Raw genomic sequence first — 24,362 nt, 5'->3', positions numbered from 1 at the left:
AAAGCGTTTTCAGACCACATTCCGGCAGAGATGACCTGCACTTGGCAATGGTAGTCTCTATATTATCTATGCACAGTATTGTTCAAAAGAATAATCAGATGCATTAAAATCGGACGACCGCTTACGTAAATGGCCAACAAATTCTGCATATTGGACAGTGTTGGACATGGAACATCGAATCTGCATACGAATCGAGAAATGTATGATGCAGTAGATCAGATATGTCTGAAATATCAAATTTAATTATGTGGCACACATCTTGATTAGGTGTAAATATCAACGTTGTTGAAAAATTATGCCATCCGAAAAGTTGCAAAATTGCTGGTATGTATTGTGTACAAGTTTGTAAAAGTGGATAAGAAACCTCAGTCGACGAAAACCTCAAGTTTTCCCGCGAGAATAGAGTCAAACAGCTCGTTTTAAAGGTAGCACTTCACCGAGCGCCCCCCGAAATATACATAGTAGTTTACAAATTTCACTCAAACTTTCCTCAATGAAGCTTTGAACAAAACCCCTTTCATATACATGAATAAAACGCCGGGTTGAACGTGCAAAGTTTTGGATAAGAGAAACAAATTACGAAAGATTTTTTGGTATTTGAAAATTTAAAATGGGTTGCTGTCCCTGTTTTAACTTAATGGGAGAAGTTAAATTTTCAACAAACAAGCGCGTTCAAACTTTTATTTACTCCACTTGCTGCAGCAGGCAAGATAATAATAGAAAGACTTTCTGTGTTTGAAAATCTGTCCCTGAGGCGCATACTGTCACAGGAGTTACAACAATTGTTTGTCCTTCTCGCAGATAATCGGGTACTTATCCCCAATTAACGTCTGATACACGTGACAATTTCCGTGGGTAAACAGTAATAATTCCACCCTGGGGAAATGACATCTATCGCCAACGAAAAAAAATGTTCGTTTTTTCATCGTACAGAGTTTTCAAAAGCGGACTTTCCTTGTAGAGTTAGGGAAGTTTTCGCCTTCCATCAGAGACCAAAAGATTCGCCGAATTAGTTCAACATTATCTTAGAACACCCGTCGCGTGAATGAAAATTGCTGGTATTATCACTCGGAAAACAAAAAAGCAAGATGCCTAGTGTTACACATGCAAGCTTCAACTGAAGACTGACGAATCTCTGTCATGTGGATGTGGTGCACGGGGCATGAAAATCACTGGCACGCACTGTTTTAGGCAATCGAGTGGTTCATAATTAGGAGAAATCAGCGTTAATTAATGTATCGATCCATACTTCCAGCATGCAGTGCATAAGTGTCTTGCAACAATGTTCGTAATGAGCAATTTAATTTGCCCCGAGTGGCTTATACCAGTACTTCGAGTTCACTGTGATGACGTCAGCTCATGCTGCACACTTACAGGTGCCGTAGGATCAAGTGGGTTCTTCACTGAACCGTGTGTGTAGTAGCGAGCAGTGAACCGAATGTTTTACCCCTTGCCTCCTCAAACAACCATCAAATATTGGTCGCATACAATTTTATAGTGCTTGTGAACGTAATGTTGTGAACATAGTGGTAAAGATCATTGATAAGTCGTCAAAATTTCTCCACTCTTTCCGAGGGTCAATGGTTTTGCTAAGTTCTCTGTGTGTAATATACATGCCATAGAAATTCCAAATTGGAAAAAGGCTTCCGAAAATAAAGGGTCTATGGTGATTGGCCCTTGGGCATGTCTTCGTCACATTCGTCCTACAGGCACATCTGTACCATGTTAATTGCCCTATTGTGCAACCGCATCATGTGATTAATTTATGTTCATCGCCGATACGCAAAATTCAATCAAAGTTTCCCCGGTGTTTCAGACTTACACCTTTGACTCTTTTTTGTTCTATAATCTCTTTCACCAGTCTCAAAGCCATTCACTTGAGGTGATTTCTTTCTTAGCTGTTGAAATTTATGATGTAAGGTGCAGTTATCGGATCTATGCCAATGATATATATATATATATATATATATATATATATATATATATATATATATCTGTGTTTGTTCATAGAAATACCATTTCCATTTCTTCATGAGAAAATCAGAATGCTCGACGAACAACGTTGTGTCGGAGGAGTAAACTGGTAACATTCATGCGAGGTTTGTAGACAAGATGAATGCCATAAGAGTCGCGATCTGTCACGATAATTCAATTTTTTGTCGAGAAAACACGAAGTCTTCGTGCTGGTGTAGAGTCCAGAGCTCGAAAGTGAGCGGTAGCTCAAATGAGATCGATGTCGTGCGAGAGCAAACTTCTCTCACGGCGCGTTTTCAGCACTTTAAGGAAGCACGTAAAACTAATTTTACGACGTTTGTGACAACACGCACGCCACATTTTTCACCCGACGTACAGAGTTACTTGTATTGACAAACATCGTTGTTCGGATGTCGATAAAATGTTCGGGTAATGTTTAATTACGTTTGACCCTTTTTGACCGGTGCTTCAGTGAGGTATCGTCGAATGCTTTGATGCGTTTATGCGGTCATTTCATGATCTGTCCCCGGTAAACTCAGAAAGTCACTTCTCCATTCCTTAACATTTTATTACCAACAATATTCAATAGATCAGAACGAGACTCCCTTTGGTCCGTTCTCCGCGCAGCTTGACTTGTTTTGCGAAATCCTTAGTCTACAGCTTTCGCCCGTTGTCAGAAAGTTTCGACAGAACACACCTGGGAAGACGATTACATATTATATTCACACCACAGTCACCTGTGTTGGAGAATTCCGCTCTGAGCCTATGCGCCCCACAGACGTGTGTACATATGCCTAAGAAAAAGAGGCACATGTAGGCCCTACACACATCTATGGGGCGCTTATGTGCAGGTCGAAATTTTAGAATACAGGTGACTGTGTTCACACCTGGGGGAGGGGCTACCACGGGCGCTTGTGGGTTTGTTAGTCTGCCGGATTGATCGATTTTCTGCTCCATATATCGATCCCGTGCTCGAGTTGCCCGAGTATTTAGGTTGCAGTGGCGGGCAGATCGAGCACGGGATCGATAGATCGAGCAGAAAATCGATCGATCGATCTAGCAGACTACTAGGCCGAAACCCACGGGCGCCAGGCGCCTGTGGTTTTCACTCAGCTTCTTTCGACGGCACCATCACGAAACAAAGCTAGAGTGCGAGGTTTCGTGTTGTAGAATGCCGACATCGGCCGAGTTACTCCAGGTTGTTGGCTTATGTAGGCCTATATCTCTTCCGTGAATTGACGGAATAGGCCTATACTAAGTTGAAGTTGACAAAATGCATATTCTCACATTCCTGGCTACTGGGAGTGTGGGATCGACAGTGTGGGAAAAATATCCCCAACTCGTGTGAGAAATCTGATCCAAGGTCCTTCGGGTGTGAGATTCTATTAGTCCCGTATACCGTACAATATCATTCTACGGTGTAGGGCTGTGAGACTGTAGGCCCTACAGAGATCGTTACATAAGTCGGGTTACAAGCCCAGGACACCCCTGTATCGTCCGCGGCTTACCCTCTGGATATAAATAAACCTTTCTTCATTGTCAAAATACATGATAACAAATCACTAATGTTATGTGCTTGTTTTCTATAAAATGAAGTTCACTGGCAATCAGAATGCCTTATGCTAATACACTCGTCTATTGCTCGAAACTTTCAAGGCTAACGAGTGGTCACGTGACTGAAACTTCGGAAGGAGGCTGTTGCGCAGGGCCAGTGGTTGCACGCACATCTGCACGACATTGACCTGCTGACGGTTCCCTGGTTTGTGTACAATTACAAGACGGTGAACTTGTGGGACCTATATCTTTCTGCCTGCTGTGTCTTGACAAGCTAACTTCAACCGCTTATGACGATGATAGCGCTGAGAGGGGTTGAAAGACACTGGCACGAAAGCGCACGAAAAACCATCCCTGCGCTGTCGACGACGGCCGCCGTACACGCCATTGAAGTTCCTTGGTCTCCGATCGATTCCCGGTCCTTTGTAAACCATAGATTCCCCTGTACTGGATTTTTTCATGCTGAGTATTAACATTTAAAGACGTCTTGTTTTATTGCAGTGATGGTGCAACGGCGAAGGACTTTTGTGCAAATACTCAATGCCCCTCGGCCAAATCAGCAACAAGTGACAACTGCTGTTTGCATCACATCAACGTTCATTCATGTCCCCAAGACAGTGTAAGTACTCATTTTGTCAAATGTGTTCTCCTTTGTAACACGTCAGGGGGCAGCCAACAAGCCCTGGCCTTTTCAAGAAATTGTAACTAAAGGTGTTTTCAAGTGTGAATATTCCATCCAAAAGAAGTTTTGGGGCATGAATTTTGGAGGGGAAAATAAAAAGCCGTTTGCAACTGCCCTCCCCTCGCTGTGGGTTCCGCTTCCACCCACAATTTTAACCACTCCTCAACACAACCCACTACCAAAGCTCCCAGTGCCTCTCAACCCGCAACAAGAACTACCCAGTGCCCTCTTCGTACAACAAAAGTTCCCCTTTGCCCAAAACAGGATTTTGTTCCTCCAACTGAAGTGTGCTAAATAAAAATAATAATTTGCCCCTCCCACCGACTGACACAAAAGAAATGGCATCATACCTACCCACTGATAGAATAAAATAAATGCCCTCCCGCAAACAAACCACTCGTGAACACCTTTTCATACCAATGGGTTGTTTGGCTCCCACTGACATGTAAGTGGTTTACTTTTCTGCAGCTCAACCTACTGTAAACCTATGGATAGGTCAAATATATATGAATAACTTTCAGTATCTCACAGTCTCTGCCGGCAAACAGGTTTGGATAATCGATAGTCAACTGCATGTGTGAATGTTAAAATCTTGCAGTTTTCATGTGCTGCCTGTTATCTGGTTTTTGTGAGCGGCAGGGGTTTCATGGATGGCGGTGTTTCATAGATATCAACAGCACAATTCGCAAATTTAGACCATCAATGGAAACCTGTTTCTTTGACCACGTAAGCAAAATGAACCGCTTTCACACACAGCACGCTATTCAGGGAGGTTTCCAAGGTGTAACACACGTCATCCTTTTGTCGAGGTACAATTTTAACAAAACTTGTTGTGAGCAATTATCCGACAATCTGTTATCTGAAAAGAACAGCCACACCTTAAAGCCCGGGGCGAAATGGACCGGGATCCGGATTAATGCCAAGTTTGGGTGGGCGTCTTGGGGCATGGCTCTGCATAATGAGTCTGTTGGTAACGGTTGCTATCGTTCGCATTATCTGCGTAATCTGTTTGCTCTCAAATCACGCTCTGACTATAAGCTTAGGTACAGCCTTCGCAATACGCGAAAGAAAAAAGAAAGAAGGAAAAAACACAATTTCATAAAAACAGAAGCGTGCTGAGTTGATCTACTGAAGTTTTTGCCGAGTTGATTTACTGAAGTTTCGGGGTCACATATCCACATACGAAAATGGCGCCGTACGTAGTGGAAATAATCATCAAGAAAGTAATAAACATAAACATTAAATATAATCCGAAGCTGGCTATTTCGCATGTTGAAATCACGAATTACCGATCTGAACATTGACTGAGAAACACGGTCAGGAAAATGGTAGGAAATAGGTGAACGACGCGACGTCATGACCGATCGCTAAAATAAAAAAATAAGTTCACTACATCACGGAAGGATCGAGATTTCCATGAATCTCGCGTACCACGATATCTGTAAGCGATCGAGGTCGGCTGCTCGGTTGCTTTGATGGTGACCCCGGACATCTCATCACGAGTTATGTTTATTTTCGGAGCAATGGGATGAACCACGGACTGGGTTCACAGATATCTCCGTTATTGAAGAAATTAAAGTCCAACCTTTGTCGAAAGCTTACGATGTAGTGCCAACTCAATGAACCGATCTCGGACACACGTATCAATAGGCCTAAGCCTTTCAGAGAAGATCGATCGGGTGATGACGCTCACTTGCTCACCTTGAACTGACATTGACAAATACTGTTTTGATGTCTTTACAAGCTTTGTTTAATTCTCATAACAGAAGTCCAAACATTACTGGGGCAACCGGTAAGTCAAAACCTTACCAACCCTCCGAACACGACATGTCACATGAGAACACGTGTACATACGGCCGTTTTCAGCCCGGGTTTTCAGGGCTAGCATTTATATCAAAAGCGACTGTAGCGTACCGGTACTTTCGGCCGTAGATTTGTGGGTGTTTAAAAAAGTGGCTCTCTTTGACTGACTGACTGTAATTAAATTGATCATGGAGGCTACCGCCATGCTTTAGTATTTAGTTGTTTTCGATGTCATTGTAAACTATGGACTCTGCCTGCAGTTCTGTAAAATACGGTGTACGCACTTTTCGCAAGGATACATCGTACCGGTACTGACTCATCTCTTCCTAAGTCACGACCGAAAATGGCTCACTTTCGCGATGTCATTGCATCATAAACGCTTGTTAGTAAAATAGTTTATGACAACCACGAAGTTTTCATTCTGTGTGGACGCCAATATACATGTAACTCTAAGCGTACACATGGTTTGTTTACATCGTAATTATTCTCGTAGGCACAGCAAATGTTTGACCAGTTTACACCTCTGCGCGTCACTGAATGATTGACAATTGTTTGAAACGCGGAACGACTGTTCCCCGGGGGCAATTTCCTTTTTGTTACGAAAGCAATTTTTTCCCCTATATCGTCGTAATTTAAAAGGCTTTGTGAAACTTTGCGGATACCTGTATGGCCTACGTGTTTATGAAACAGTCTATGTTTATGGTATGCCAATAATGTTTGTTTGAGAATCGCTTCGGCTGATTTTCACGGAGCGGTCTACCTTGCTGTTGCCAGTTGTCACTCAAGCGCCATTATGAATTTTCGATGAGTTAGGGGTCTTTTATACCCCGCACCGGGGTTTAAGCAGTTTAGTTACTCTCCAGCACATATGCCACTAATCCTGCCATGATCAGGTACAAGGATCAGCTTTGCTGCCTGGCATTGTCCTGTGTGTTCATTTTAGTTCAGCACTCACACCCAAGCAGGAGTAACACAGCAAAGAAGCAAACAGCATCTAAGAATGTTTATCTGATATGGCATCCAACCACATTTCTATATCTAGATGTACCGTACAGAAGAGTGTATAGACTGCATACTATCCATCTCCAATGACACAAAATAAAAAATTTGATTTAGCTATTTGTCCTCTCCGAATGATCATCTAATGCATGAAACATGATGGAATGATATTCATTCATGGAAACTTAGTTGATGAGAATGTTTATCGATGAAAATCATGATGGAATGATTTGTTATCAGTGTTGGCATTTTCATTAAATTGTCTCAGAATTTACAATGTCTGTACGCAGTAACATTTGTGGTCAGTTTAAGATATCCTAGTTGTGTTTCCAAGTGCTGTCCACAGTATGGTTTCATGTAATATGGCCTGGTCACACGTTTGTTCATCATTAGGCTTGAAGGAAAATTGTTGATACTGGTCTGTGCTAAGAATAATGGGCTGTTACTTTGATATGGGGGAGGATGGCATAATAGAGTTGCAATTCAGAGCATGTCAGTGCCAGTGAATGGCAAAATTCAGCCAAGTGTCAAAGATGGATGGGGCAAAATTATTTTCTCCTGTCAACGTTGATGTCTCACAGAAATCTACATCATGTCACTTTTACCAGCATTGAAAGAACTGTCAATTTTGCTACTTTGCATATTTTGGAAGCAAGTTGATAGAGTGATTTTTAACATGTTCATAAAATTAAGAAATCAGGGGCTAATCTGATCTGACATATCAATAGATAAACGCTGACATTTAAATTTTTTGACAATCCTGACAAATGAACTGAAATTCTCTCATCATTTGCCCCAGGCCATTGAGCTCTGCTAGTTGATGAATACGATGATGGTCAGGTGACAATTAAATGGAATTTTGTTGTTGTCCGTTCAAAAGAAAGGTAGGCAGCTGTGAATAGAATATGACACCAGGGTGAGACACATAGCTTGAGGCCTGAACAAACGCTACAAACCGCACAATATGCAATGACGTACGCGTAATCTGATAACAAACTCTTCGTTTTTGATGTGATCGAAAAGTGGGGAAGTCTTTGATCTGATCAGTGAAAGAAGAAGAAGAAAAAGGTTAATTTGAATCGGTGAAGAAATGAGCATATAAAAATATAAATGCTGCGAAAAAGAAAACTTCAGAAAAAATTCAATTTGAGTCTGTTGAATGGCCATGAAAAGGATCTGAAGCGTAACTAACTGTACGTGTTATAGCATTAATTAGGAGGTTGAACTTCAGCAATACATCTGTAAATCGCTGATAAACCATCTTGAGAAAATAATTGGATATTAGATATTTCTAGCTAGTCTCTTGAAACAAGGAAGTGCATGAGGAAGTGTCCTTGCTTGTCGTTGAAAGAGATCTAAAGGTAATTTATTTTGCCTTCTACAGAATATTCATGTTATATTAAAAGCTTCTAAAATATAAGACCAAGTCGGCCGTCTTTAGAATTTAATCTTGAGAACATAGTAGTTTAATGAATATGTAGTCACAGTCTGTGTGACAGACCAGGATAGAGTAGTGAAGCTTTTTCATTAAATCTGGATTCAGATTCGCTTTTTGATGCGATAATGGTTATTTGCTGAGCTCTCAAGACATGTCATTCACTGTGAGGAAGATGATGACCCTCAGTGCCTGTACTTTGTCAATGTCATATATTGCATCAGTGTGGTATGACAGTGAAGGTTAAGTTGGGTACTCCGTACTAATACGGTGTTATGAAAACAGAAGTGTAACCAGCACCTATAAGTTGATAATACTTATTGAGATATTAATTCAACCATTTGTGAGATCATGCAAGGTATATTGAAAGATATTAAATGAATAAATGCTACATGATATTGAGTATTGCAATGTCAGGTGAAAAGTGTCTAGCTTGTTTGACAGTTAAAGTGTCTTCATAGTGTACAAGCTATTACTTTGTTTTCAACATGGCAACTGATTTTTAGCTCTTTCAGATTTTTCAGCTCAAAATGCAAGGTTAATTCACAGACTTGTTATCCAAACTTACACGTAGGGAATGATGCTTGTCGTCATTGACCGCCACAAAGGCATGATGTGTTCAGGTTTGAATTCCTTCATTTACAATCCTAAATGAACAACACTTCTCAAATGACTTAACTGAAACTTGTGAAATTGATCTGGAGAGATGTACACAAAGTGCATTACTGATAAATTGCTGCTTTATTTTCAAAAAAAAATTATTTTGATAATCATTTTGTCTTTGAGTGATATTTTGTGACACATTGCACAAGTGTTATTGATAGTGCACCCTCCAAATTTATCTGTAATTCATATTTGGAAGTTGTCTGTTGTTCCTCATGAGAATGACTGTGTATCCAGTCAGTATGAAATTTGTCCGTACTTCTGCTGTGATATGAAGCATGCTTAACTGTATCCCATTAAAGTCTGTACTAGCAGTTACTGTTGTTTCTGTTTGTGTATTGCAGTGAACTAAAAAACCCTAAGAATGTAATTTGTTGGTGAGCCTGTACTAGAAGGGAGATGTCTTACAATAGATTTGTTCAAAAAGAAAGGAATGATTGTGCCAGGGACTTCAATACAACTGATTATTATCTGCGCCCAGCTTTATGGAGGAATGGTGCTTGGTAGATTGCGCTTATAAATCATGTATTACATACAGCGACACTACTTTTAAAAACAACATTGCAGCGACTGTTATCGAGATCTACTAGGTGCTTATATCAGCAACCCCAGGTATATCAATTATGTGTTGAGCAATAGCAAGGAAAAAACATTCATTAGCTATGTGGTGTCCAGCTCTTTCAGATAACTAGTTTGATTTTTCATTCAGGACAAAGTTTCTTCATTGTTGGACAAGTAAAACAGAATTCATATTGTTTCCTTGAAAGTTTTGGAACTTTGCCATATTTCCCAGCTTTTCACAAGAACCCTGGTGTGTTTATTTGTCGTGACAAAGCTTGAATTAACCTTTGAGATGTTTAAAAAAGAAATGCGCCTTTCAATTTCCAGCAATTTTTTCAAAATGAGTAGTCTGGTTTTTATATCAACATAGAGTTCCCCGCAGCTTGGAAAAACACAGAGATTGCAATTTACATAACAACGCACGATTTGCTTACTCTATTGTTTTGAAACTACATTCTTTTGTATGGTTAGTAACATATAAGTAGATTGCCCTCCTCCAACCCCCCCCCCCCCAAAAAAAGAAAAAAACAACAACAAAAAAATCTGGGGTGGCCCATCCCTGAAATCCTGTTGAGGAAAGAGTTAAGCATGCAACAACAAAAACTGTGATAGATTTCAAACAACTATAGATGTGTTTGTTCTGTAATTATCGTATACAGCACTCATTCAGCAGGCAGGATATTTGTCCTGAAATCACTTTTAAGGTAGGATATACAGCTCTTGCAGTATCAGAAAATGAAAGTTTGTTAAAAGCTTTGCCTCACTGTAATTCCATAATTATAACTACCTGGCAGATTTTTGATAACGTCATCTATAAAATTAAAGAATATATATTTTGAATAGACGGGGTATTTCAGTGAAGAAGATAAGACTGGATAAATCCGCAAATAAACACTGTCTCTAATCTTAAAGGGGCAGTCCCCAATCCTTGGTTCTTGCAGGAATGGTTGCTGACATAGACTGTTTATGTCAGTCCTTTGTTTTTTGAAAGTTCAATCTATTTGCAGGAAAAAAAGGTGATAAAAAAGCTGCCCTTTTAAGCCTTGTGTTGCCAATTGACTTGCCTATCGTCATTCTTATTCAGTTTGTTTTGAACCACACAAATCATAATAGTTGTCAATGTATAATCAACTACATTCACCCAAAGTTTGAAATTTCAACAGGGAAAATAGGATTACAGTAGTCTAAGTCAACAAAAGTACCCTTGCAATAATTTGAGGACCAGGGACTGAGAATAGAGTCCTTGTTTGTTGAATTTTGTCCTTTGATTCTGTTCCAATTCCCTTTGAACTCCCTGCAGATAGATTGCTAAGATCTGTCCCTGCAGCTGTTCTTATAGGATTAAAGCTGTTATTAACCTTGAACACAGTTTACATATAGTGGTCTTTATTCCTCAACGTTAATTGATGTCCAACAATTGTTGAGTTCCTGCATTGTCAATACAAACTCACGATCACCTTGAGGCAGAGAAGAGACAAGAGGGATTGTGTGGCTGTTATATACTCACAATGGCTAGATAAGCTTTGAGAAACAGCGTAATTGCGACTGTGCACATGAGAAAACGTTTTCCAGTGTTGCGTCTATAAGTACCGTTATAATGTATACTTTGTGTATACAGAGGTGAAGGTGCATAAGTAGCTCACATTGATTTTACACTTATCATTGACATTTCAATTACAGCTCAAGTGTGTCTGTGGTGTTTCTTCTGTCACAGTTTACTGAGTCCAGGTCTGTGAATAAAAACTAATTTCGTGAATGTGTTTTTTAGTAGAGTAATCATGACTTCTTTTTCGGACAGCGATAGCAGAGTTCTCGCTATTTCAGCCTAACTCCTTGATTTCCAACCAGCAGTTGTCAAAGGCTATTCTAATGCCAGATTGCCTGCATGTGTTTTGATCATGTCTTTCCACAACTGTATACCTTTTGCCCTCAAATTAGAATGTTATTCATTAATCCTATACACACTCTAAAACTGTCAAGCAAGTTTTCAGGGACTTTCATGATTGGTATAGCAAGATTGATGCTCTGAACAGCTGACCAGGTAGATCGTTCTTCAATAATTGTCGAGGATTTATTGAACATATATTGCAACCACTGGACTCAATCCTTTAATACCGTTATACTGACACTGCATGTGCATTACGGTAGTAATTATGTCATCTGTCATAATCAATCTACTTGGAGACTTCAACATATGTCTTTTGACAGTAAGCTGGATATGCTAATTTCCCAATGATATCAGTTTGTGGAGTTTGTTTTGAGGCTGAGTGTCAGAATTGTCATACAAAATTCCTGTTTTTGTTATTTCCATGTAAGCAGTTGGCTCCACTTGAACTAAAAAAAAATTAACTTGAAATTAAAAAACTAGTTTCCTACAAGTTTTTGGCCTTAGAAGCTACTGGTATGTGCAGTAAAGTAGGGGCTGTGAGAAAGTTCAGATTGTCGGACCAATACAAAGACTTAACTCACTGAAAAAGGGAATATTTTTTACTGATGTGATCCTAGCCTTTCTTTGGTGCAGATAGTTGCTGAGACCAACAAGATGATTCAACGATAAGTACATTGTTGAGAACTCGGTTATTCATGTGGGCTTACCGATATTAGCTCTTTCTGTCCTACATAACATTAAAGAGAGTATGAAAAAAGCTGATGCGGCTAGTTTAGTTTGACGTATCTGAAGATTAGAAGCAAAACCTTTAATAAAATTATTTGTGTGCCACCCTTTAATTTTCCTCAAGCCTACCCTTTCACCAGGTGAAAAAAAAAACACAGAATTTAAACACAATATATACATACTCTAATTTTATTTTGGGGCAAGGTAAAGAAAATAAATGTTATTAATCTGTAATACCTTAAAAACTGAGTTTTTCACCATTGTGTGAAAACCTGGCTGCCCGTGGACAGCAATCAAAGAATTTTATGAAAGGCACCAAATCTTAGTAAAGCACTGACATAATCGTCAACAGGCTCAAGTCCAATGCCAACCCATTGCATATGTTGGTGAGCCACTTGAGCTCAAATTAAGCTCAAATTGTTGAGGGAAAGAGAGAGCTTTGCCAAAGAGGGTTTAAAAGAGAGCCTATTCACATCTGTAGATTGTGAAGTGGGTGAAATCTATACCGACACACATTATACAATTAGTATAAAATTAGCAAGGTCTATAGATCCTTGAATGTTGCAAGGTGGGAAAGCACAAAGCACAAAAAATTGTGTACATAATGTAAAGCCTGCGTTTTTTTGATCCAGTCTGGCAAGTGGCAGACTTATTCCATAGTAAAATCATTCATAGCTGTATATGAGATTGATCATATACAGATTCTGACAGTGTTATTGGTCTGTATGAATTTCTGAACTTATATACTCTTCAAAATTGCATATTGATTTGCAGTTTTGCTGGAAGTGAGGTTTCAACTGTTCATGGATTAAATCATTTTCGTGTGTGTAGAAAACACGGTTTTAATTTTTTTCTTTCACGAGCAGAGAGATTTTATCATATAGAAATCATTAAATTTAAATTTTCTTCTATTGCATTGGAAATCCTGAACATGATTGATACTGTAAATATATGCAGCTGTCTTCTCTTGAAATGGATTTTCAACATTTTTTTGTAGGCTTTCCTAAATACGTGCAATACATAATACCATGGTATCATCTGTCTGTTCTGTGCATGTTGAATTATCAACTACTTCGAGCAGACTACTCATGTAGGAGACAGTGTACATCCGAATGTGATGTGAAATGACATATCTGTGCTTGCATCTGAATTCACCCATATTCAATACCACAATGAAGATCTTTTCATAAATCTGACGTACGAGGCCAATTTTTCTGTGGCTGAACAATATCAGTGAGTGGGTGCATTTATTGGCCAATATATACGCTAACTGAACATGAAAATGATGTCGAAATTTTTTGTAGATCGTGCGTGTGTCATGTTGTGTCAAGTTCAGAAGCCGGTGTTTGGAGTACAAATGTCCTTTGTCTATTGGTGTTTTTTTGCATAAATGAATAAATGATAATTTATTTTTAAGCATGTTCTTGAAATTTAAATGGATTGTATTTGGAGGTTGTAGCAACCCTCTGAGTGGAACAGAATGGGACACTAAATGCGTAACCATCACTTGTGCTGCATATCAGTTTTGATAATTGTAGTCCAAAGGAGCCTTTCAAATACCGTAGCCACTTTTCACAATACACCTCAAAGGTTCTTATATTCTACATAGAGACTATTGTACATATGCCCGCCACTTTTTGCTATAGACTTCGTACAAATGAAGTAAATCCACCATTAGGATTGGCATATCCTGTCGGAATGGTTTCCCGGCTCTTTGTCAATATCCGTTCGCTTCAAAAGCGTAACTTGGGTTTCATTGCAGTTCCACTTATGTGGAAGTATGTGGTATTATTTGCAGAGCTACGTTGCACACTCTACTGTACAATGTATCAATCAGCAGTGGAAAGTCTACTCTGTGTACCATCATGAGCGCTTTCACATTGGGATGAGAAATCCCGGGAAAATCCGTTGGAATAGGACACTGAAGCTTAGTATGGATATCATGGAAAACAGAAATGAGTGTAGGATCCATTCCTTTATCTCAAAAATGTTTTATGTTTCAAAGGGAAATTCTTTGTGGCGTTTGCCGGATCACAGGTTCAAATTACTCCTTGAAGCGTGAGATGCATGATGTTTCATTTACAAGTATTTTTTGACTTTATCATGGTTGAAACTATTATAGATGAACAAAATCTGCAAACAAGAGTCGGTAAATTGTGTTCTGGGCAAGAAATATCTAAGGAAGGTACAACAACAGACCTGTTTGAATTTATCTGAAATTACTGATGGTACAAACTTACTGGTATAGTACTTCAACTCTGATCGTAATTCTGCTGTTATCGTAATTCTGCTGTTGATCAAGTGTAGTTTGATTTCACTGAAAATACTTTTTGGATTGTCAGTAATGTTATCGCATATAGAATAATTGCTGATCACGGTAAGCATGTTTTGCTTTCTCAAATGACAACCAAGGGAATCAATTGTTCTCATTAGGAACGTTTTTCTGATATGCCTGACCGATGCAAAAGGACAACAGCCTTTTGACTTGTCATTTACCCCGATATGGGGTACTAGCTTAAGATACTCTGGCATCTGTCAATAATGTCTCATGCACACAAGTGTTGCAATTATCTTATTCACGTGTGGTGGAATGCCTGTCCACACTGAAGACAGCAGTCAGAACACACAACTAATTGCATACAAGTGGGAAACAATTCGCTGACAGATTTTGTTCAGTGGAAGGGTGAGTGACGAGAAATCTATACGCTTATAAAAAAATTCACGATTTTTCTTTTAAATGCATCTCCTTTAGGAGTCTGTACTGTCTGCCTAAAAATTTCAACAGAAACCGACTGCCACTGTAAATTCCTTGAGCCCTGCTTCAGACGGATAGCTGTCACTGAGCTTTGGCAAAATGTCAAATGCAGTACAAATGTCAATGAAGTGTACGTCGCAATCCATTGACTTTGAAGTGGTTAGAAAATCTCTACGGTCTATTCAAGATGAGTGGTTTGATCATCATTGGAAATGTGTGCATCTCTTCGCTCAAGTAGAATTCCCCAATTCAAATTCTGGGTGTGTAAATATTATACTGTACCTACTTATGAACTTGAATTGTGCCCTTGTTCGTACCGAGCGCTGGTACCACACTGAAATATTTACCTGTGGATCTGTTTGCTGTTTGGCCACATCAACCTCAGCTTAACCCAGTTCTTTGCCAGAGAGTAAATTATAACAGAAATCATTGTAAAAGCAAATAATTAATGTGTACAGTCATTTTCCATTACGTATAATTTTATGACAAATTTTACTGCATGTAACTCTCTTAAATAATTTCAATAGGCGTCTATTCATGAGATTTGCTTGACTGAAAAGGGTACGTTAATTGTCATAATATTACTATAAAATTTTACTTCATGTTGCTCTGTAAAAATGATTTCCATGGGCATTTTATTCTTGTAATTTGCAAAACATAGCGGGGAACATCGATAGATTTGCCCACATGTAACTCCAAATAAGTTTGACCACAGACCTTAGAATGGTTTGAAAGGCTTTTCTTCATGTAATTTGCATAATATGGATACAGCACTGAAGGAGTATTATTGTAAATGTTGTCATTATTTACATAGTGTGTAGTGTAATCAATTTCTACGTTGTCATTATTTGAATTAATCAGGTGTTTATTGCAGTTGTCATTCCATCATTGGTCTAGGCTATATAATTTCATTTGTGATTAAAATTTTAGCACATATAAAAGAAAATGTTAATGTCCAATAAATTTCACCATTTTGTATGAATATTAAGTGTAGTCAGGATCCGCATCGCCAAGTTTCAATAAATATAACCCATTATGTCTGCATTCTGTAGAGAAAATAAATCGAAGTCATATCTATTCTACTTCCAAATGACTGCTTTCTCTTGTGAGTCTCTGTTGCCCAGTGGCCAAGAGAAGCACCATAAGTATGTCAATAGCAGAGCAATAAAATAATCCACACTGTGGAAGTGAGAATCAGGTCAGAACACAGCATCAATACTGCCAAGGCAGCAGACCTCAGATCAACTCCATTCTCTGAGCTTGCACATATTACTTTTTGAAGTATTTCATTTGACAATCGAAGAACTGTGAAAGATTCTGCTCAGCTAGCCTCTGGTAAGGGCAGGCCCATGATTTTAATACTGAACTGTGAAAGATACTGCTCTGCTAGCCTCTGGTAAGGGCAGGCCCATGATTTTAATACTGAACTGTGAAAGATACTGCTCTGCTAGCCTCTGGTAAGGGCAGGCCCATGATTTACTGAACTGTGAAAGATTCTGCTCTGCTAGCCTCTGGTAAGGGCAGGCCCATGATTTTAATACTGAACTGTGAAAGATTCTGCTCTGCTAGCCTCTGGTAAGGGCAGGCCCATGATTTTAATACTGAACTGTGAAAGATACTGCTCTGCTAGCCTCTGGTAAGGGCAGGCCCATGATTTACTGAACTGTGAAAGATTCTGCTCTGCTAGCCTCTGGTAAGGGCAGGCCCATGATTTTAAAACTGAACTGTGAAAGATACTGCTCTGCTAGCCTCTGGTAAGGGCAGGCCCATGATTTACTGAACTGTGAAAGATTCTGCTCTGCTAGCCTCTGGTAAGGGCAGGCCCATGATCTTAATACTGAACTGTGAAAGATTCTGCTCTGCTAGCGTCTGGTAAGGGCAGGCCCATGATTTACTGACTTGATTGCCAGTGCTTCCATGAGAGCTACAGGAAGTCTTTCTAAATGATAGCAGTGTTTGGATTTACTGAACTGTGAAAGATTCTGCTCTGCTAGCCTCTGGTAAGGGCAGGCCCATGATTTTAATACTGAACTGTGAAAGATTCTGCTCTGCTAGCCTCTGGTAAGGGCAGGCCCATGATTTTAATACTGAACTGTGAAAGATACTGCTCTGCTAGCCTCTGGTAAGGGCAGGCCCATGATTTACTGAACTGTGAAAGATTCTGCTCTGCTAGCCTCTGGTAAGGGCAGGCCCATGATCTTAATACTGAACTGTGAAAGATTCTGCTCTGCTAGCCTCTGGTAAGGGCAGGCCCATGATTTACTGACTTGATTGCCAGTGCTTCCATGAGAGCTACAGGAAGTCTTTCTAAATGATAGCAGTGTTTTGTGAATCAACAAGCTGTTTCTCTGTGCAAGTGAATTGGTCTGTGGAGTGTTGCCTAGGTCTGAACTTGCGCCAAGCACTCATCAGCGGTAATTAATGTACGTTTAATGATAATGATCGTTTGTCACAAGCAGTGATTGGTAAACATGTCTGTTTCTGTTCAGCAGATTGAAATAGGCATGTGTCAGTCTCTATCACATGACCACTAGCTGGTACATTGTTTCAGTTTGCAAATTTTATCATCATTAACTTTCTGCACACTTTAGTTCAACCCAAACTCCCCACCTTCATTCATAGCTGTCCTTCACATTGGATGTAATTGTATTCCAATAAGTGCCTATAAACTGTCAACAGACGGGGTGCATTCCAGGACACGGACAGTACCTAAAAAGAAGATAATAAAGGAAATTGGCAAAGTAACTTTTATCTTAGGGATATAATAGAAAAAAAGGTTCATGATATGTAGTTCAGCCCCAAGAAGCAGGCTTTTGTGTTGAAGATACAAGCACATTTAATGAAATGATAAATCAATTTTACCTTAAATATGTCAATTGCTCTACATTATTGTAAAGAGTATTGACCCAACGCTGCCTGCTCTTTGGTATGATGACTGCTAAATTGCTTTTGTAGTGTTGAGAGTAGGCTAGAAACATACATGAGGTGTAAAAAATCAGACAAAGTGTAGCCAATATAACAACAATGACAACCCCAACCAGCGTTACCTAGCGTCATATACGGTAGTATATCCACAGTTTTGCCTTTACAGTAGGAGCAGTCAGTCAGCAGTGCAGATTGTTCACACTTGACATATCACAGCCAGACTTTATTTCTTGTCAAGGACTCGGCCCCAAGAAAACAAACTAACAAAAGGCATGACAATTGATTGTATTGTCGTTTGTACAAAGACGGAGGCATTTTGTTCCATTAGAAGAATTGGACCATCTGATCCAGTTCAGTTGTCTTCAGAATCGCTTCAAGATTGCATTTTAACATTCAGAACGATACACAGCTCTGAGCAAGTGACGTTAGGGTATAGTACAGTAGCCTGTTAGCTTTCCACTGCAAAAGTCTAGTTTAGTCCTGTTGTTTCTGGTGCCATAGGGGTTTGCCGTGCATAGTTAGCTGTAGAGAGGCTTAATCTTTAGTTACCTGCAGTAGCAGAGTTTTGAGAGTGTATGTGTTTACTTGTGTTAAATATTTGAGATGAGAGACAGAGATTCAGCTGACTGTGTGTGTTTCCTGAAGGTTTCATTGTTTTTTCATCCTTGACTATATTTTGAAAGACCTTGACAGATACAACTCCACTGTCTACCACAGACATTTAATCCGTAAACCTTCTCAATGCTGACACACAGTGTCATAGCGAGCAGTTGAACATTCAGTGCTGGTGAAATGCCTGGCTGTCATAACTATACTGTCGTTGTGATAAACGATTTCTATTCACACTATAAAGAGCAAATCATGTGACATCTATCTACTTGATGAACAGAAGGGGAAGCACTTAGTGGGTTTTATTGAAGTTCAAACTCTACAAAGAGCAAGGAGAGCATAAATAGGTCCATTTTTGCTCCCTTAAAAACAGTACCAGTACACCAATATCTGTCTTCCCGCTCTGCTGACAATGCAATTCATGCCTCCAGCAGGTTTACTCAGTGAATATTTTTATGTCTTTAACTTCGCAGTTGGCATTGTTGGAAAGTATACACTGTGTGTACACTTTTATTAAATCCACACTCCTAACACGACTAATGTTTTTACCCCCAAGGCAATACTCTCAAAATATTTTTTTAAATTTATTCCCTTTGTAGGATGTGTAATCTTGACATTTACGCTGTAAGTGAATGAATCATTTTGATATTGACTTCACACGGTTAGTTCCCATCAATATTTTCACGATGTGCACAGCGAGACATGCTTTTTTTTGTTTGTTTCTGAGTAAATATCACGGTCATAAAAACACTGGAAATATTGATTTTAAATCAAAAAGCAAGAAAAGCTTTAAGTGGACTGTATGGCAGTCAACCAGGTATATGGATTTTATGATCACGTCTGTCAGCAAAAATAACTTTGCACTCTGTTCACGCGAGCTACATTATTTATGAGAGCATCGTTTTCCTGATGTCGTATTGAAATGACATATTGTGGTATACAGATGCTGGGACAGCTGATGCTTTGATTTATGAATTCTCTGAGTTGTGTGTGACTATGTCTGTCTCTCTCCTTTGTCACTATACGTAGTCTTTCAACTTTGTTGGGTAGCTTTCTAGGGGTGACCTTATTGAGATTTGTTCACTTGATGAAATTTTCTTTTGATTTCTAATGCCGCCATATGATTTTTATATAACAAATAAACAAATGATTTTATATAACATGTAAACAATGAATATTGCCGGATCAAACAATTTTCAATTAATTCATTAAAATGTTCAGGTCTAGCAGCAATAGCAACTTAGGCCAAAGTAATTAAATTCTTTGTTTTGCGTCCACTCTAAATGGGAAAAGGTACGCGTCTAAGCGGCTGAAAAACACACACAAGAAAATTAACACAATGTAATTTGATTGCAGCAAATACAAAATTGTAACAAAATTTTAGTTCAGAAAAGCTAAGCGGGTATGTCCTAAAATTTCCTATTCAAATACACTGTGTGTGTTTTTCATGAAAACCTTAAAAACCTAGGCGGGTAGGGACGCAAAACAAAGAATTTAATTACTTTGGCCTTATCCAATTTTACAGCATTTCATATTTTCATGTGAGAATTAAAGTGCACAAATGAGATTACAGATAATCTAAATACACGTTAATTAGAATTTTATTATTTGCAACTGCTGTTCCACATGTTGTTTTAAAAATAAAATCAGTGCGTGTTTTGCTGTGATAGTCCTCATGTTCACTGTTGTAAAGACACTGAAAATCCATTTCCCGAATATATCAGTTTTGCGTGATAATAGCTTTCTGATTTAGAAACAGATATTGAAAGAAATTGGACTTATCTTTTTAATGTGTTTCGTGTTTAAAACTGAACAAAAGTTTATTTTTCTATTTTACGTGTGTTAACACTTTTTTGAAAAAATAATGCCAGTATTACTAATAAAGTGGCTGACATTGTCAAGTTAAGGTCAAATGAAATCCCCGTGTTGTGACATTAAAGAGGACCTTGTGATAAGTTAGACCTAGTGTGTGGCACTTTTGCGTCAGTTACACTTCTGCTCAAATCAAATTGAATGTATTTCTTTTTCTTCCTCTGAGCGGAATTGAAAGAAGTCATTGAAAGTCGTAAAGACTCTATTCCTGTGTTGGAATAACCTGCTTCTCCCGTTTTGTAAACACAGCGGAAACTTTGACAGCTCTGACAGATCAGCTCAAATTGAGGATCTCTAACTGATGCAGAATAGATGTATTATTGGTTCAGCGCTGTTGCTAGGAGACGGCTCAAAGGGCGTTTCCTGTCTCCTTTCACTGCCTGTGTCATGATAGAAACCGCAGGAAGTTACCACAAGATGGATATCAAAGCTAGCCTGGAAATCAAAACAGTGAATTTAATTTATTCTGAAGGCTAATCTTGCTTCATTATTAAAAACAACTCTGCAACTCTGTCGTTTTCAGAGCTATTTGATTAAAAATACCCAGTGAGAACAAACTCATTTTGATCGTACATTGCATCCGAAGAATCTTTTGCCTACTCTGGGGCCTGCGACCTTAATGTAACAATTAAATTCTGTTTTAAGATTGTTGATGATCTATGCAATATTTTCTTTAATTCATGTGGCATTCGCCTGGCAACTGTGTTTGATTCATGTTCTCGTCACCTTTTAAGATAAAGATTCTTCATTCAGGTCAGTGAAGGTATAATTTGGAAGTATCGCATGACAAAAAACCTAAAAGTGAATGTTACTTTGAACATAACTAACATGATAGCTGCCTTGAAGCTAGGGATGGGGGAGAGAGGTTTTCAAAGTTTTTTTCAAAGTATAAAGGAAACTTAAGGTGGTTGGAAAGGCTATTTTTGCACCAATTCTTTTCTCAGAGTTAATGTCAAGTTTCAAGTGTTAGAATCAAGATATTTAGTTCAAATTTTCAGGATAACTCCCTTAGTTAATATTTTCTCCAAAGAATATAAAAATTGTATATTTGCAGCCATGATTTTGAAATATGACACCAGCAAATATTAAAATTTAATTTTTCATATTTTTTTTACATATTTGAATTTAATAATGATTGGATAGTATTAATATTACCAAATTAGTTATAAATATGTTGACACTATTTATTGTAAGATTTGTACGGCAGGATTTGTAAATAAAATTTGTTTTTATGATTTTACATGGGTTTATATATCAAAAAATTATTAAAAATTCTTTCAAATTTCAAAATGTGATTTTTCAAAATGTACTTCAAATACAGAAAAATTGTGCCGTACAAATCTTATCTGTAACCTTGTTAATAGGCTGTAAAAATTCCATGTCCATATCTCATTTCAAAGTTGGATTAAATTGGTATACAATTATGTAGGAAAACTGTTATTCTGTCAAAAATGTTGAAAACAAGCCATATTTGCACTCCCTTTTGAAGTCATAGAGCAGTTTTTTTTGGTTAATCTCACTTTTGACACCTCTTTGACACTCAAAGAATCTAAAAATGCATTTACAATAGCAGTCACTCACTCTGAATGCCAGCACCGCCTTGTCAAACTTTCCTGAAAAACAGCAAATAATGACTTTCCCTTTTCAAACATTTTATTAAAAGCTAGGGGACCTCTACCATAGTTAATACACTAAGGACTCCCCAACTTCTTCTTATTTGGTCAGTTTTTTAGAAGTTTAACAGGCTATAACTCTGCAATGCCTTTGTGCCCAAATGTCTAGTTTTTTTTATTCCACAGAGAATGTTGACTACTTTTATATTTTAATAGTTTTGTTGAAATTTATAACTGACGCTCTAGCCTTTCCAACCACTTTAATGGACCATCGCAATGTGTTGAAATATTGCACCAGTGTGATAAGAGTTTTCCATGGAATATGGCCATGCTGGTCTGTTATCCTTGGAATAGGAAAACTGACACCTCAGCCTATCACCCAGTTTAATGGTTGCAATAAGTCAAGTTTAAAAAGAGCGCGAGCATGCAACGAGTATGCAAGTAGTTTACAAAGTGCCAGCATGTGTTACAAGTAGTCTTCTTGTATACAATGTGACCAGAAGACTCAACTGCTGCTGTATCTAGAATAGTCAGTGTTTTAGAAAAGCTGAAAAGACGTTGATTTTGAATAACAAATGTCGTGTTTGCAACTTCTCTCATTGCAAAGCAGGTCTGCATGCTGTTGAGGGCACATAGTACACTAAGCCTTTTATACCCTGCACTGAATCTTTATAAAAGGGCTAACTAATTTCATCTGTGGCGAATTGTACATGTTACTGTAGTCGTCGACAAAGAAACTTTACAGTGAATCTATGATTGATTGTGTGAAAAAAAAGTGATTCATTGTACCTGGAGAGGCTCTCTTCCACATAAACAACTGACAAAAATAGCTATGCGCGAAAAATAATGTATGTAAAGACACTTTGCTTCCCTGTATGCTGTACAGTAAATGTTTGAACTGATCAGTGAGTGTGTGAATGTAATTGTGTTCCGTAGATACCGCTGTCAAATCAATGGCAAAGTTTGCCAGAGTGCCTTTTTATGCCCTGCCATGTTGCTATGACAACAAGCCTTCAGAATGCTTGGGTATTTGTACAACTCCAGAGGTATGACTCTCTCTGGAGAAGTTGTTCTTTTGACTTGGAGATTTGAAAAAGCAGGTCAAGTTAGGACACAAGCACAGATGTCCTTGAATACAGTTTATCTACATGCAGTCACAGACAAAGGTTTTACTGATTTTTACATTTGATAATCATCGTAATCAGTGCAAGCCAATTAATGTAATTTTAAAAAATGCTGAATGGCCAGTAGCTGTAACTCAAAACTGAGATGACTTTTTCTCCATTTTAATTGTGTTTGTCAATTGCAAGTTCTTGCTCTACCCAAGGCATTTTGAAACACCCACTATTTAGCATATAGACATGTAAAATGCCCTGTAACAGATACTGTTTAGATTTTAATTCTGGTCCGGACTTGAATTCACTTGTCAACGATGCAGTCTTAGTACAGGCTAGGTTGACAAGCTGAAAACTGTGTATTTCGACATGCTTTGAGAAGTAGAACAAGAAGCTGTACTTGACATTTAAAAACAAAATTAGTGAAAAAGTTTGCAAGAGCTTATACAGGTACTGGCTTTTTAACCATGAAGTATTTGAATAAGAATATTTAACTTTATCTTCATGATATAATATTTGTAATTTGAAATGAATATTGTCATTCCTTCAAAATCACAATGCATAAACTATTTTTGGTGTTATTTTATGTTGAAATGGTTTATTGTATTAGTTTAGTTTTGTGACTTGGAATGATTGCTTATTTTATATATAAAATTGGTGTTATCCAGCTTTACTTGATTAACAAGCACAACGAGATAAAAATGGTATTTTACATTTCGGAAATTTGTCTTCAGTGATATTAGAAATAATTTGATCAAAGTACTTGTATCATTGCTGTGAAAGTACCAGGAGGGCACAGTTCCGTTAGCCAGTGGTTTGATCCTTTTCTAGATGTCAAGAGATGGTGAATTTTTCTCCTTAATGCACTATTCATCTATGCACGATACGGTATCCTCATTTGTCACAAGACATTTCAACAGCTCAGGAATAAAATCACAGGCCTTACTTTCAATGAATCCCCTATCCATAAGTAAAGCTACATCATCTCAAATCATGCAGAACTTCTAGGTACCAGTATATCGATTTGCAAAACCAAGTTGCGTCATTAATGGAGTATCTCTGAAGCAAAAAATATGCACTCTCTGTTTGACATTTGACATTTGCCACGAACAAAAATTGAATAATTCCCAATAGACATTAAATGAAGCATGACAACTGATAAAATTTAATGGAACGTGAAATTTGACT

The 24,362-nt window shown here is 38.3% G+C and overlaps 2 protein-coding genes across 2 annotated transcripts in view; both read left to right on the top strand.

Moving 5' to 3' along the window:
• The window catches only part of LOC139138834 (atrial natriuretic peptide receptor 2-like), an 88,753-nt gene that overhangs the window by 4,661 nt on the left and 59,730 nt on the right, over window positions 1–24,362 (top strand). Inside the window, exon 4 of the mRNA XM_070707382.1 lies at window positions 4,030–4,147. The gene's annotated coding sequence lies outside the window, so the exon portion shown is untranslated. The remainder of the gene's footprint in view (window positions 1–4,029; window positions 4,148–24,362) is intronic.
• LOC139138029 (uncharacterized) overlaps window positions 1–24,362 on the top strand; it is a 78,372-nt gene that overhangs the window by 4,145 nt on the left and 49,865 nt on the right. The window lies entirely within an intron of this gene.

The sequence above is a fragment of the Ptychodera flava genome, chromosome 8, assembly GCF_041260155.1.
Source record: "Ptychodera flava strain L36383 chromosome 8, AS_Pfla_20210202, whole genome shotgun sequence".
In the NCBI taxonomy this organism is placed as follows: Eukaryota; Metazoa; Hemichordata; class Enteropneusta; family Ptychoderidae; genus Ptychodera; species Ptychodera flava.
The sequence above is the reverse complement of the archived record's forward strand: the minus strand, read 5'-3'. Positions and strand labels throughout refer to the sequence as shown.